This window comes from Octopus bimaculoides, chromosome 7 (genome assembly GCF_046866305.1).
Source record: "Octopus bimaculoides isolate indiv1 chromosome 7, ASM4686630v1, whole genome shotgun sequence".
Classification (NCBI taxonomy): Eukaryota; Metazoa; Mollusca; class Cephalopoda; order Octopoda; family Octopodidae; genus Octopus; species Octopus bimaculoides.
The window spans coordinates 97,824,915-97,839,803 of NC_142934.1; the positions used below are offsets into that span (position 1 = coordinate 97,824,915).

A 14,889-nucleotide genomic window follows, 5' to 3' on the forward strand; every position below is an offset into this window, starting at 1 on the left:
TTCTCCTAATTGCCAACTTATAAGTGGATGTTTCGCATTGCATCTTTTACAGATGAAACATTGGCCCTGTTGGAGTCATTTCCATACCTAATCATTATATCATGTAGTAGGGGTTCTGAATGTGAGTGGAAGATGCGAGACAACCACCAAAAATAGCTGTGCAAAAGTTTTCAGCCACCTCACATAAACCAATCAAATAATAAGTGAGAATTTGTCAGAAGGCCTCCAGGAAAGCAAAACAATCCTCATTACATGATGAAAGCAGTGAAATTTGGGGGTAAAGAATCTGATGCTTTGGAGATACATAAAAAGTGATGGTTCAAGAAAGTTGGTTAAAATTGATCGTAACTTGAATAGTGCCAAATACATCCAGTTTCTGAAGGACAATTTGATACCACACTTGGATGAAGGTGAAATTTTTCAGCATAACGGAGCGCCATACCACAGATTACGTGCAACACAACAGAGTCTGGCTGATGAAGGTGTTGCCATATTGAAAATTGGCCAGCTCAGAGTCCTGACTTAAATATCATTGAGCAAATGTGGACAGAACTAAAGAGAAAAGTTCATCAGAAAAATCCACATGATCTTGAATAGTTGTGGGCGCTCAGCCACAGAGAATGGCATCTCCTACCTGTGAACATGGTGAAGGATTTGTACACCTCTCTTCCCAGATGCATTGAAGAAGTTATTCAAGCTAAGGGAAACCACATGAAATATTAACAATGTACAGTAACTTCTTGTAATGAACATTATGTAGTAAATCTTCATTATAGACATTTTTCTGTTTTAAAACACTGTATCTTGATTGGTTTATGTGAGGTGGCTGTAAACTTTTGCACAGCCATTTTTGGCTGTGTAGTTAAGAAATGTGCTTCCCAACCACATAGTTTTGGGTTCAATCCTACTACATATTTTGAACACGTCTTCTATATAGCTTCAGATAGACAAGAGGTTCTCAACCATTTTTTATCCATGGACACCTTTGATTATTATTTTATTCTGGTGGACCCTTATAACTTTTCTGTGTTTATAAACTAGTTTTTAGGGAAACTTTTTTCAAAACTCCTATTTTGTTTTTCTCACATTAACCTGTGTAGGTTGGGCTATGTAAAACATTAATGTAAGAAACCTAGCTGTTTCTTGCAATATATAGCAATACATACAGCTAGGGCAAAATTTTTTCAGGATCTGTTAAAATACTATTGTTGATCCCCAATAGACTATTTTGTTGCATGGACCCCCCCCCCCACCACCACCACCACCACCAAAATCTTATATGGACCATGGCTGAAAACCACTGAGATAAACCAAAGACTTGTAAGTGGGTTTGGTAGATGGAAACTCAAAGAAATCCATTGTATATTTGTGTATGTGTGTGTGTGTTCTAGATTTGATACTGTGCTGCATTTGTAAATGAGCTTCACCATCTCACAGCAGTGTTGTTTGTTTCCAATATTCTGTGTTAGCATATCTAGCCATGGTGAGATATTACTTTGCTTAGAAACAGGCAAATGTTAGTGACTGGAAGAGCATCTGACTATAGAAAATCTGCCTCAACAAATTCCATTTGATCCATGCAAGTATGAAAAAGCAGATGTTAAAACAGTGTTGATGATAGTACCTCTGTGTTTGTGTGTGTGTATGCATACACATGTGTGAGTGTGTGTGTGCATGAATGCACATGTGTGTCTGTGTGTGTCCAGGACTACAGTTGGTTAGGGTTGAGCATGATGCAGAAGCCAGCCAAATTTTTTTGTGGAAGACTACCCATTGCTTATGCATGCAAGTGTCCCTTCACCATCCCTTTCCTGGTGCCAAGTGACATCATGTCATGACATGATATCACTTGGCACCACTGTTGTTGCCCTCAGAATGCAAAGAGCCTCTACTGATTCTGTAAGGCATCTTGTCCAACACTAACAATTCTGCCATTCCATAGTCTTGAATTGATCTTGATCCTATTATTATTAAACTTTAAAGCATGAAAGGCAGAGTTGACTTTGGAAGGACTGAAAGTCATCTCAAAAACTTTGAGGCATCATATTTTATGTGTGGATGTGCATAGTACAGTGGTTAGGGTGTTGGACTAATGATCGCAAGATTGTGGTTTTGATCCTTGGACTGTCCTGTTGCTCCAGTCCACTCAGCAGGTAAAAATGAGTAATTTTGTGATGGACTGGCATCCCATCCAAGGAGGAATATATATACCAGAGAAAGTGGGAAACTGGCCCAATGTTCCAATATGGGGTAATGCGGACTAACCATCGTATGCTATGCAAACCTCTTTATACCAACTAATTTGCAACACCTATAACTGCCAATCAACTAGTCTTGTCCAAACCCGCTTAACCACAGATATATAGTAGCGTGTAATCACTATGGCTGCTCCACTCACAGATGAGTTCTTTATGAATGAAACAGTACCACCTCTGTAAGAGCTACTTCATCTTCATCATCACCACCACCACCACCACCACCATTATCATCACCACCACCACCACCATCATTATCATTATCTGTCCATGTTTCCTGCTGGCTTAGAGTGGATGGTTTGTCAGGATCGTACGGGTTCAAGGGCTGCATCATGCTCCAGTGTCTGCTTTGCCATAGTTTCTAAGGTTGGTTGAACATCCTAATGCCAACTACTTTACGGTGTGTGCTTCTCATTATAAGAATTATTCTATCTTCTTCTTGATGTATTGAGTACCTGGTTTTATTTAAGTTCATTCCACTTTAGGCACTTATGTGGTTGAGAGCAGACATAGATACACCAACAATAATGTGTGCACAAGCATAAGTGTGTGTGTAAATGCTTGCGTTAATGTGCATGCATAAGTGTGTGTGTGTATGTGTGCACGCACATGCATGTGTGTTTATGATGTTTTTCATTGAAATATATTTAAGTTCTTTTTCACAGAACTCAACCAGCTCATTATTTGAGTGAAAAGGCTATTAAAGACAATTCCTGCAGTTTGTAAGTATGTGACTGAGTTTGTGTGTGTGTGTGTGTGTGTGTGTGTGTGTGCGCATGTGTATCCATGTATGTATGCTTATATTTGTGTGTGTGTTGTGCATGTTTGTTAGTATATTTCCTTGAAATTTAGTTAGGTTCTTTGTAGAATCTAATCCACTCATTAACAAAGTGACAAAGCTTTATTGTTTAAGCCAAGACAGTTCCTTGAATCTGAATATGTGAAAAAGGTATGTGTGTGTGTGTGTGTGTAGGTGTGTGTGAAGCTGATGGGATGGTCATGAGTTTGATTCCTGGGCTGGCTGTTTATGCTATGTTCCTGTGCAAGACAGATCACTTTGAGTTGGTCCAGTCTGCTTCACTGAAAATGAGTACCAGCTGAGTGTTAGTGCAGCCATTCCTCTCTCTAACAGTCACATCTTCAGTGTTCTGGTGTGACAAGGATGGTAGGGCCAAGAGTGTATCTATGTCTGCTTTCAACCACAGAAGTGCCTAAAGCAGTTAACAGAAGCATGGTACAGGCTATTCAATCATTCTCACATTCTCACTTGCAAGAAATGGTTAAAGTGGTGTGTGTGTATGTGTGCATGTGTGCTTATCTGAATGTATGTGTATGTGTATATGTGTGTGTGTGTATATATATGTATATATGTATGTGTATGTATATATATATATATATATATATATATATATATATATATATACATATATATATATATATATATATATATATATATATATATATATATATATATAATAAAGTAAAGTTGTGGAATACCGTACGAGTGGAAATATATATGAAAGAAGGTTTGAAAATGCACTTATTTTAAAGATATTTATTTACTTAACCAGTTTCACTTTTTTAGAAAAAGATTATCAAAAGTCTTTGAGAATAATAAAAAATGTTAAAAAACAGTTTGAATATTAAAATGCATATATACATTCTTTGATGATAATAAGAGGAATATATTTAAAGTATAAAGCTTTGTTTAATATTCAAACTGTTTTTTAACATTTTTTATTATTCTCAAAGACTTTTGATAATCTTTTTCTAAAAAAGTGAAACCGGTTAAGTAAATAAATATCTTTAAAATAAGTGCATTTTCAAACTTTCTTTCATATATCATCATCATCGTTTAACATCCGCTTTCCATGCTAGCATGGGTTGGACGACTTGACTGAGGACTGGTGAAACCGGATGGCAACACCATGCTCCAATCTAAATTTGGCAGAGTTTCTACAGCTGGATGCCCTTCCTAACGCCAACCACTCAGAGAGTGTAGTAGGTGCTTTTACGTGTCACCTGCACGAAGGCCAGTCAGGCGATACTGGCAACGGCCACGCTCGAAATGGTGTCTTTTATGTGCCACCCGCACAAGCCAGTCCAGGGGCACTGGCAACGATCTCGCTCGAAAATCCTACGGGAGCCAGTCAGGCGGTACTGGCAATGGCCACGCTCAAAATGGTGCATCTCATGTGCCACCCGCACAAGAACCAGTCCAGGGGCACTGGCAACGATCTTACTTGGCTTGCCGGGTCTTCTCACGCACAGCACATTTCCAAAGGTCTCAGTCAGTAGTCATCGCCTCGGTGAGGCCCAATGTATGAAGGTCTTGCCTCACCACCTCAGCCCAGGTCTTCCTGGGCCTACCTCTTCCACGGGTTCCCTCAACTGTTAGGGTGTGGCACTTTTTCACGCAGCTATCCTCATCCATTCTCACCACATGTCCATACCAGCGCAATCGTCTCTCTTGCACACCACAACTGATGCTTCTAATGTTCAGCTTTTCTCTCAAGATACTTACACTCTGACGGGTATTCACATTTGTCAAAGGAAAATCAATTTTATGAATTTTAGACTATAAAGAGCTCTTTAAGGAATGAATAACTATCCATCCATCTTTGCACACTGTTCCTGGGAGGGTAATGGGGATAGCATCGTCAGGCACCTCCTCCATAAACTCCTACCAGAATCAACTGTCATTACACTTTCTGACTGGATTCCCAAGCATGAACTGAGACTATGGATATTATTCAACCATCTCATGCTTGGTCTACCCTTAGATTTCCTGCCAGTCATTTTGACTTGAAGAATCCATTTTGCAATTCTTTCCTGCAAAATGTACTGGATCTGTGACTTCAAAAGGCTGAGATGTAACAACTTGATCTGGAGAGACTCCCTGGTCTTCAAGCTACGTAATGTTACTCCAGAGATCCTTCAAAGGAACTCCATTTCAGTTGCAAGTATTCGTGATCATACACTTTTGGTCATTATCCAACATTCATGACCATAGGTGAGGATAGGCATGTAAACTCAATTGAAGATAGTGAAGTTGGCTTTTTACCAACGTCTGCTCTTCTCAGGATCAAATGCTGAAGCTAGACTGTTCAGCAATTCTAGCATTCACACAAAAATTATAGATTTAAAACACATTTTGGATATTTTTAATAATATGAAGTAAAAATTATATCTTGAGAAAGAGAGAGAAAATATAATGATATATAAACATGCAGTGAAATGATAATTACCAACGGCCATTTTGAAGAAATTTGCCATGTGTGTCAGTTCAGCAAGAATATTAGTGTTGAGTAATGTCTGGAATCCTTCTTGTCCACCCCAGAATACAAAGTTTTCTATATATATATAAATATATAAGTTCAAAAAAGAAAAACGACAAAAAGACAACAAAAAACAATGCAAGGACGTGATACAGTTATTGTGTTACTCATTTCACACTTTTTGGATAGACTTGTGACTGGTGACGAAAAATGGATCTTCTCTCGAAATGTTAAAAGTCGTAAACAGTGGCTTGGTAAAAGGGAAAAAGCTCAACCACAACCGAGAAGGGAACTTCATGGAAAAAAGGTTCTTCTCTCTATCTGGTGGGATTGCAAAGGAGTAATCCACTTTGAATTGTTACCACCTAATGCAACAATCAATGCTCAAGTCTACTGTCAGCAATTAGAGCGTTTGAACCAAGCTTTGGAGAAAAAGAGACCTGCTTTAGTGAATCGAAAAGGAGTGATGTTTCATCAGGACAATGCGTGGCCCCACACTACTAAGATCACATCACAGAAGATCGAAGAGCTTGGTTGGGAAAAAATTCCTCATCCACCTTATTCTCCCGATCTAGCTCCTTCAGATTACCATTTGTTTCGTAGTTTACAGAATCATTTGGGGGACATAACTTTCGCAAGCCAGGAGGAAGTCGAAACTGACATTTCAGAGTTCTTCGCTTTGAACCCAAAAGACTTTTATACATTGATGGGATTAAAAAGCTTGTAAATAGATGGAAGGAAGTCATAGATAATCAGGAAAAGTACATTGATGATTAAATTTCAATTGAATATAACATTTGGTCACTTGTTTTCTTTATTCAAAATTCAGACATGTGGGATGATCTGATATATATATATATATATATATATATATATATATATATATATATATATATATATATATACATAATCTCCTTGTCAATACTGAGATGGTTGTAGCATCCATTTTTGGAGGTTTGACTTCTTTGGACACCACTTTGTTCGTCAATGCATTCACATGCAAAGAGTGAATGAAATCATGTATATAAACAGGTAGAGTGGGAGAAAGAGTGTGTTTGTGTGTGTGTACTGTAGATAATTAGTGAAATAGTAAGATAAAATAATCAAGGCGGTGAGATGGCAGAAACGTTAGCACGCTGAACGAAATGCTTAACGGTATTTCGTCTGCTGTTACGTTCTGAGTTCAAATACCGCCGAGGTCGACTTTGCCTTTCATCCTTTCTGGGTCGATAAATTAAGTACCAGTCACGCACTGGGGTCGATCTAATCGACTTAAACCCTTTGTCTGTCCTTGTTTGTCCCCTCTTTGTTTAGCCCCTTGTGGACAATAAAGAAATAAGATAAAATAATTAAACTGAGACCAATAGCTACATTGAGGCACTGTTTCTATTTGATCTGCTTGCAGTATGTATAAGCGTGTATGCATATTTTCCACATGACTATGCTATGACTATTTGTGTGCGCGCACGCGCATGTGTGTATGTATGTGTGATTACATTGTTAAGTGTATTCTTCATGTATAAAGGCTGGATGAAATCTAGTTTTCTTAGGTCAAACAGCTATATTTATATATGTGTTGAAGTGTATGTGTGTGTGGGGCATGTTTGTGTTTCTTAGTGAGTCACTGTTATGCTCTGTCAACTGTAAAATTGTCAACAAATGTCTTTTTTCTTCATTTCTCTATCATCATTACCATTGGTTGGAATTCATAACCAGCCAACAACAATACTAAGAAACCAGGATGCATCCTGCTATTTATAGGATTCAAGAGTGTCAGCTCAGACTGGTTGGTAGTGTTGCTCAGTTTTCTGAGTTGGATCGCATACATTGTGCTCTCCTCTCTGAGGATCTAGCTGGGGGTGATGATTTGTGTTTGTTGGGCACATGCGACATGGTCACAGTGGATGAGGAAGTGTCTTGCAGAGATGGGGACTGACTGGGACACTGCTCGGAGGGCTGCTTGGGATGACCTAAGCAATTACCAACAAATGCTGGATGTAGCAATGTGCTGTAATGTGCTTGCTTCCCAACCACATGGTTCCAGGTTCGGTCCCTACTCTAGCCTCGGGCCTGACCAGCCTTGTGAGTGGATTTGGTAGACGGAAACTGGAAAATGCTCATCATGTGTGTCTTTGTATCTGTGTTTGTCCACCACCATCACCACCACCACTTGACAACTGGTGTTGGTTTGTTTATATCCCCATAATTTAGTGGTTTGGCAAACGATACCAACAGAATAAAGTATCAGGCTTAAGAAAAAAAGCATTGGGATCAATTTGTTTGACTAAAAACTCTTCAAGGCAGTACCCCAACATGGCCACAGTCTAATGACTGAAACAAGTAAAAGAGAAGATATATGTGTGTGTCTGTGTTTGTGTTTGTCCCCCACTACCCCTTGACACGGTGGAGACACAATGGCCCAGTGGTTAGGGCAGCGGACTCGCGGTCATAGGATCGCAGTTTCGATTCCCAGATCGGGCATTGTGAGTGTTTATTGGAGTGAAAACACCTAAAGCTCCACGAGGCTCCGGCAGGGGGTGGTGGCGAACCCTGCTGTACTCTTTCACCACAACTTTCTCTCACTCTTACTTCCTGTTTCTGTTGTGCCTGTAATTCAAAGGATCAACCTTGTCACGCTGAATATCCCCCGAGAACTACGTTAAGGGTACATGTGTCTGTGGAGTGCTCAGCCACTTGCACGTTAATTTCACAAGCAAGCTGTTCCGTTGATCGGATCAACTGAAACCCTCGACGTTGTAAACGACGGAGTGCCAACACAACACACCCCTTGACAACTAGTGTTGGTTTGTTTATATCCCCCATAGCTAAGTTTTTTCAAAAGAAGCTGTTAAAATAGATACCAGACTTTAAGAATATGTATTGAAGGTGATTTATTTGACTAAACCCTTCGGAGTGGTGTTCTAGCATGATTGCAGTGTAATAACTGAAATAAAAGATAAAAGATGCAAATTCCTATGTCAAAACACTATATTTTTTAAGGTAGTGTATTTGATCCAATATATGTGTGTGTGAGTGTATGATTTGTAAAAGAAAATATGTAAAGTCATTAAATCTGTCTCAGGAGTTCTTGTTTTGCTTATTTTTGTCTGTTATCATATTTATCATATTTTGTCTTTCTGCTCAACCACACTTTATCTTGGCATGGTGACATGACCAGCTTTTTTCATTGAAACTATGAAGTTTTCTTTTGAATGGAAAGGAATGTCTTATTCAACCCAAATGACTGACATGTTATATTAACAATGTCTTTTCACTGGTTTTTCCATCATGTCATGTTATGTCTCTTGGAACATTCTGAATCTGTCATTTATTACAGTTTGTATCTTTTTTTTTTTTTAGAAGCAATATTGTTTTAGTATAGACTACTACAATATTGCTTTAGTATAGAATATAAGGGTAAGTCAAAACTTATCTGCACTTTTTGTCCAAACTTTCTTTAAGTTGGCCGAACTACCTTCAGCATTCTTGTGCTTAAAGATGGTATTTTTGTGGTACATAAGAGGTTTGAGCTTGATCGCTCCAGTTTTCTTTCTTGTGTTACAAAGTAAAAATGGCGTCTCTGCTGGCAGTGTGCACCCAAGAAGAAGTGAGATCAGTGATCCAGTTTCTCTAGTTTGAAGGTGTGTCAGTGAATAAGAACTGAACTGGACGCTGATGGCCTATCTAACCCATGCCAGCATGGAAATGAGCATAAAATGGTATATAATCTATATCTGTTACTGTAACTTGTCCAGGTCTCAGAACTGTATAGATTAGCCAATACATCACAAGTTGTACTTCCAGTAAAACTAGTTACAAATTTACAGTGGTGGGGCTGAAAAGTTTCTGGCTTCGGGTAAAAGAAAATACAAGAGAATCAGTTAATTATGATTTTATTCAACATATTCCCCTCACAAATTCACACACTTATTGCAGTGATCCTTCAGTTTTTCTAAGCCCTGTAATGAGTTGGACCTGGTTGGAGGTCCAACTCATTAAGGTTGGACCTCTAACCAGGTTTTTCGCAATACCCTTAAAGCCAGAAACTTTTCAGCACCTCTTTGTATATCTTTACATACATTATATTTGTTATTATTATATATGTTCCATACTCAACTGAGCACTCAATCCACTCTGTAGAGTAGTTTGCATTAGGAAGAGTATCCAGCCATAAAAGCCATGCCAAAACAGACAGTGGAACCTGGTGCAGTCTTCTGGCTTGCCAGCTCCTATCAAACCATCCAGCCCATACCAGTATGGAAAATGGAGACTAAATGATGATGATGCTCCATCTTACAAGACTACTGACCTCATTCCGTTACTTGTCTCATACAAAAATAAATTACTTCTTATGCTTATAAATTTCCCATTATTCGTGTTAACCATCTGTAATTGTATAATGACTTTTTCAAAGCTATTTCAGACTAATATAGATTTGGTGATAAAATCACTACTAGTATATCTTTCATGTATTAGATTTTTATTGAATGGAAAGTAAAGTGAACTGGCTCAAATGATTCTCTCACAGCCATTTAACTTAAACAGAGTAGGATATAAAATCTTTCTCAACAAATGCCTTACATTTTGTTTCAAGGAGGAAAACCTGATTTGTTTTCTAAGCACCAAAATTTGGAGGGTGGAGACTTGTTATCACCAACGTTTTAAGATAACATGCCCCTACCCTCCCACCTACTAAAGGATGTTGATCCAGTAGGTGAGGCTCTGTGAAATTCTTTTATTCATGTTAGAAAAAGTAGCCACAACTAACTCAAACCACACTCTATTTTCTTACAAAAGGACTTATTGGATAATAATAAAAAAGAAATCTAAGTCCTGTGGTTGGATTTTGAGTCCAGTCCCACAAAATCCTTGAGTAAGTGTTTTTTGACTATAGCCCTGGGCTGACCAAGGTTTTGTAAGTAAATTTGTTTAATAAAAAGTACGTGGAAACCAGTCGTGTGTGTGTCTGTCTCTTTGCTTTGTACTATTTGGCAACTAGTGTTGGTTTGTTTATGTTCCTGTAACTTAGCAGCTTAACAAAGTGACAATAGAATAATTACCTGACTTCAAAGATAAAGTTCTGGCATTTTATTTTACTTACCTTGGAATATTGAAAGACAAAAGACCTGAGTGAGATTTGAAATCGGCACTCAAAGAGACAAAACTGGTACTGCTAGTTATTTCATTTGACACTCTACCGATTATGCCACTCCCTAAGAAAAGAAGTCACAGAAATGTTCTATAAGAAAACAGGGGATTTGTGTTTTGTTTTGCTTTGTATGTGTTTGTGTGTTCAAAATGTAAAAGTTATTTCCTGAATGTCCTAGCTTATTTACATTTCAAAAAGTATAGTTTGCTGCGTTCTTTTTTGGTGACAAAGAAATTTTGACTTTGTGTTCTTCATTGAGTGAGTATTTGATTAGTAAACCAAGAAAAGTCTGTTCAGAAGGATTTTATTGTTGGGGTTTTTATTTTCTTCCCCCCTCTCCCCTCTTTTTCGACTGTTTGCTTTTTGCACGTGGACACTACACGTGGCCATCATGATAACTCATCATCAGCAATATCACCATCATCATCATAAATTAGTTAATATTTTGTTTGTAATATAGTGGAAGAAACACTAATGAGTGGATTTGGTAGACGGAAACTGAAAGAAGCCCATCATATTTATGTATATATATATGTATGTGTCTATATGTTTGTGTGTCTGTATTTGCCCCCCCCCCCTCCAACATCGCTTGACAACCGATGCTGATGTGTTTACGTCCCCGTTACTTAGCGGTTCGGCAAAAGAGATCGATACAATAAGTACTAGGCTTCCAAAGAATAAGTCCTGGGGTCGATTTGCTCGACTAAAGGCGGTGCTCCAGCATGGCCACAGTCAAATGACTGAAACAAGTAAAAGAGTAAAGAGTAGAACAACAGGTTAAATGCTTCGCAGTTTTTATTTACATTACATACCTTTGTGTTCTGAAATCAATCAAATCCTGCCAAGTTCTGTTTCACCTTTCATCTATTTGGAGAAAGAATTACATAACTGTATCCTCCTCCAAAAGTTTTGGATGTGTTCACCATCATCATCATCATATATATAAGTAAGATCGTTGCCAGTGCCCCTGGACTGGTTCTTGTGCGGGTGGCACATGAGATGCACCATTTTGAGCGTGGCCGTTGCCAGTACCGCCTGACTGGCTCCTGTAGGATTTTCGAGCGAGATCGTTGCCAGTGCCCCTGGACTGGCTTGTGCGGGTGGCACATAAAAGACACCATTTCGAGCGTGGCCGTTTTCGTGCGGGTGACACGTAAAAGCACCCACTACACTCTCTGAGTGGTTGGCGTTAGGAAGGGCATCCAGCTGTAGAAACTCTGCCAAATTAGATTGGAGCCTGGTGTTGCCATCCGGTTTCACCAGTCCTCAGTCAAATCGTCCAACCCATGCTAGCATGGAAAGCGGACGTTAAACGATGATGATGATATACACACACACATAAACATTTATACACATGCACACATACACACATATATAAATATACATATATGTATATCATCATTTAGTGTACATATTCCATGCTGGCATGGGCTGGACAGTTTGACAGGATCTCATGAGTCCAAGGACTGCTTTGGCATGGATTCTATGGCTGGATGCCCTTCATAACCTCTTTTACTGCATTTAGGAATGCTTTTTGGTGTCACCTGTACTGCTGTGGTTGTCATGCAGCTTACCTGATTATGAACTTTAGGGAACATAGGGTGGGGTCAGTTGCATGCCCAGGGAACAAGGGGTTAAATTATGAGAGGCGTCAAAAGTCAGACCAAGTTCTTATAGGAGATCTGCATGGCTTCTTACATTTAGTAGGAGAGATTTTGTTGTATATTTAATGCACCTAATGCATGCTGCATCCACACACACATACACATGTAAATATTTGCTTGTATATGTGTTTGTATGAATTCATGTATATACATTTAGTAGAATTTTCCTTTGAACCACTAAGGATAAATTAGTATCATCAGAAATTCAGGATGCAAGTGTCAAATATTGGTGTGGTAATGTAGTATTATAAGCTCTGGGATGGACTTTTAATGATGGTTCAGGTTAGCAAATGATGATGAGGACGATGATGTGTGTGTGTGTGTGTGCGCGTGCTCACGTGCATGTGTGCATGTGTGTGTATAAAAGGAGAATGTCACAAATCGTTAGGGAAGAAGTTTGTATATAGTAGTTATTTTGTGTGTAAGTGCTTTCATTGTTCAACTTTACAAAAACACTCTATGAAAACTTCCCCAAGAGTTTGTAACATTTTGTTTTTCAAATTTTTTCTTAATATAATTAACTTTAAAAACAAAAAGAAAATCCTTCTTTGAATATTGTGACTGTATGAAGTTTTTTTTTTTTGAAAAACTTTTGATATTCCTGACCACATGGTTCTAGGTTCAGCACCACAGCTCTTGTTTTGTTAATATGCAACATTACACTTCATATTCAAATATTATGTAATCTTTCCCTCGTTCAGAGAGAGAATACGTTTGTTACCAGCAGAGATAATAGCTTCTTGAACATCATTCTTACTCTAGCTGTGCAGTAACATTACTCTTGTTCTTTCCTCAATGACCATCAGTACAGCTTCTCATAATGCTAGGTCTATTACATTTTTGTCTTTGTGTAGCAAATGTTATTTCCTTTTTGCTTGCCCCTACAAAGTATGAAAAATGGCTAATATTTCCTTTAAACTATGCTTTTCTTACATTTATTCAAACCCCAAAAAATCCCTCCCATGCTAACAATTCTGCCAGTTTGCCGCCTTAGTTGTATTATAAATATTATCATGTAATAATAGTAGAAATATCGGATCTTTTTTAAAACGGGGGCCACATTTTTCATTAATGTTTTACGTAGTGTTTTTGGTACGGAAAGACTTTCAAACTTCGTATACTTATCTATTTTGTGTTATAGAACAGAAAAATATTTTTGTATTCGAATTTATTTCATGTAAAAAATTGTGTTATTTCGATAATTTCAACCAATCACTGACGTCCATTCAGCCGATATACATTAAGTGCCGACTACATAAACAAACGATTCTTCGTTTTATTTGCTTTTTTCATTTTAAATTTGCTTTAACCCTAATCCTAACCCTAACCCTAACCTTAGGGTTAGGGTTAGGGTTAATTGTTTCAGAATCGTTTGTTTATGTAGTCGGCACTTAATGTATATCGGCTGAATGGACGTCAGTGATTGGTTGAAATTACAGAAATACGACAACTTTAACATGGAATAATTTATGGATTTCTTTTTTTTTAAGAAGACTAAGAGAAAAAGATGTTTTATATGACACATTCTACCAGTGTTCCAAGTTTCAAAGTGTTTCGTTAATGAAAAATGTGGCCCCCGTTTTAAAAAAGATCCGAAATATCATGCATAATATACAACGTAATAATTACATTTGCATTATATATGTAATAATTCAATTGTATGTTATGTACTTTATTGTGTTTTGTCATGTGTGTGATCCCCTAGTCTATGGAAAAATTGTCTTGCATGAAAGCAGTTCATGATGCAGAAAAGACTGAGGACCACTGCAGTATAACATGGAATAGAAATTGTAAAAATGGTGTTGGTCTGGTTTCAAAGCAGTCTATTTTTTATCACTTAATCAGAGCATAAATATCAGTGTCTGACTCTTTTCAGAGTCTCCAAGGCTGGTTGAAGGAAGGGAAAAAGTTATCCTCTAACCAGATACTTGTTCTGAATGCTTGTTACATAGATGTTGCAAAAAACAACCAGGGGTCAGGTGGGGCTATTAAATTGAGCAATAGACTAATTTTATAGCCAAGCAATTTTTTTTTCTTAAAATATCCCTTACGTTTGTTTTTTATATGGAACACAGAACGGAGAATAGGAATCTTGCTAGAACTGACAGTACCATGGGAATAAAACATCGACAATGCAGAGAAACGAAAGGAGAAGAGATACGAGAAACTAATCGAAGAGTGCAGAGAACAGGGATGGACTGTCGAGTACTACCATCTGGCAGTGGGGGCTAGAGGCTTCATTGAAAGAAAAATGACAACGCTATTCAAGAGAAGATTTGCATTTTCAAGCTCGGAACTGTGAAAACTGATAAGGAGGATACAATAGGCGGTCGAAAAAGCCAGCTTCTATATATGGCTGAAGCGGGAAGACCAAATATGGCTTGAAAGTCATAACATGCCTAGGTGAGACAGGCTGACACTGAAGTGGCTTCGTGCCCTCCATTGTCAGTTAAAGTTTAGACAGTGTCATGTGACAACTTGCTGGGGCTACTTGCTGGAGCCTAGCAGCGGGAAGTTTAGACAGTGTCACATGACAACTTGCT

The 14,889-nt window shown here is 38.2% G+C and overlaps 1 protein-coding gene across 2 annotated transcripts in view; it reads left to right on the top strand.

Annotated features, from left to right (window-relative positions):
- Window positions 1-14,889, top strand: part of LOC106868843 (S1 RNA-binding domain-containing protein 1) — a 199,390-nt gene that overhangs the window by 64,532 nt on the left and 119,969 nt on the right. The window lies entirely within an intron of this gene.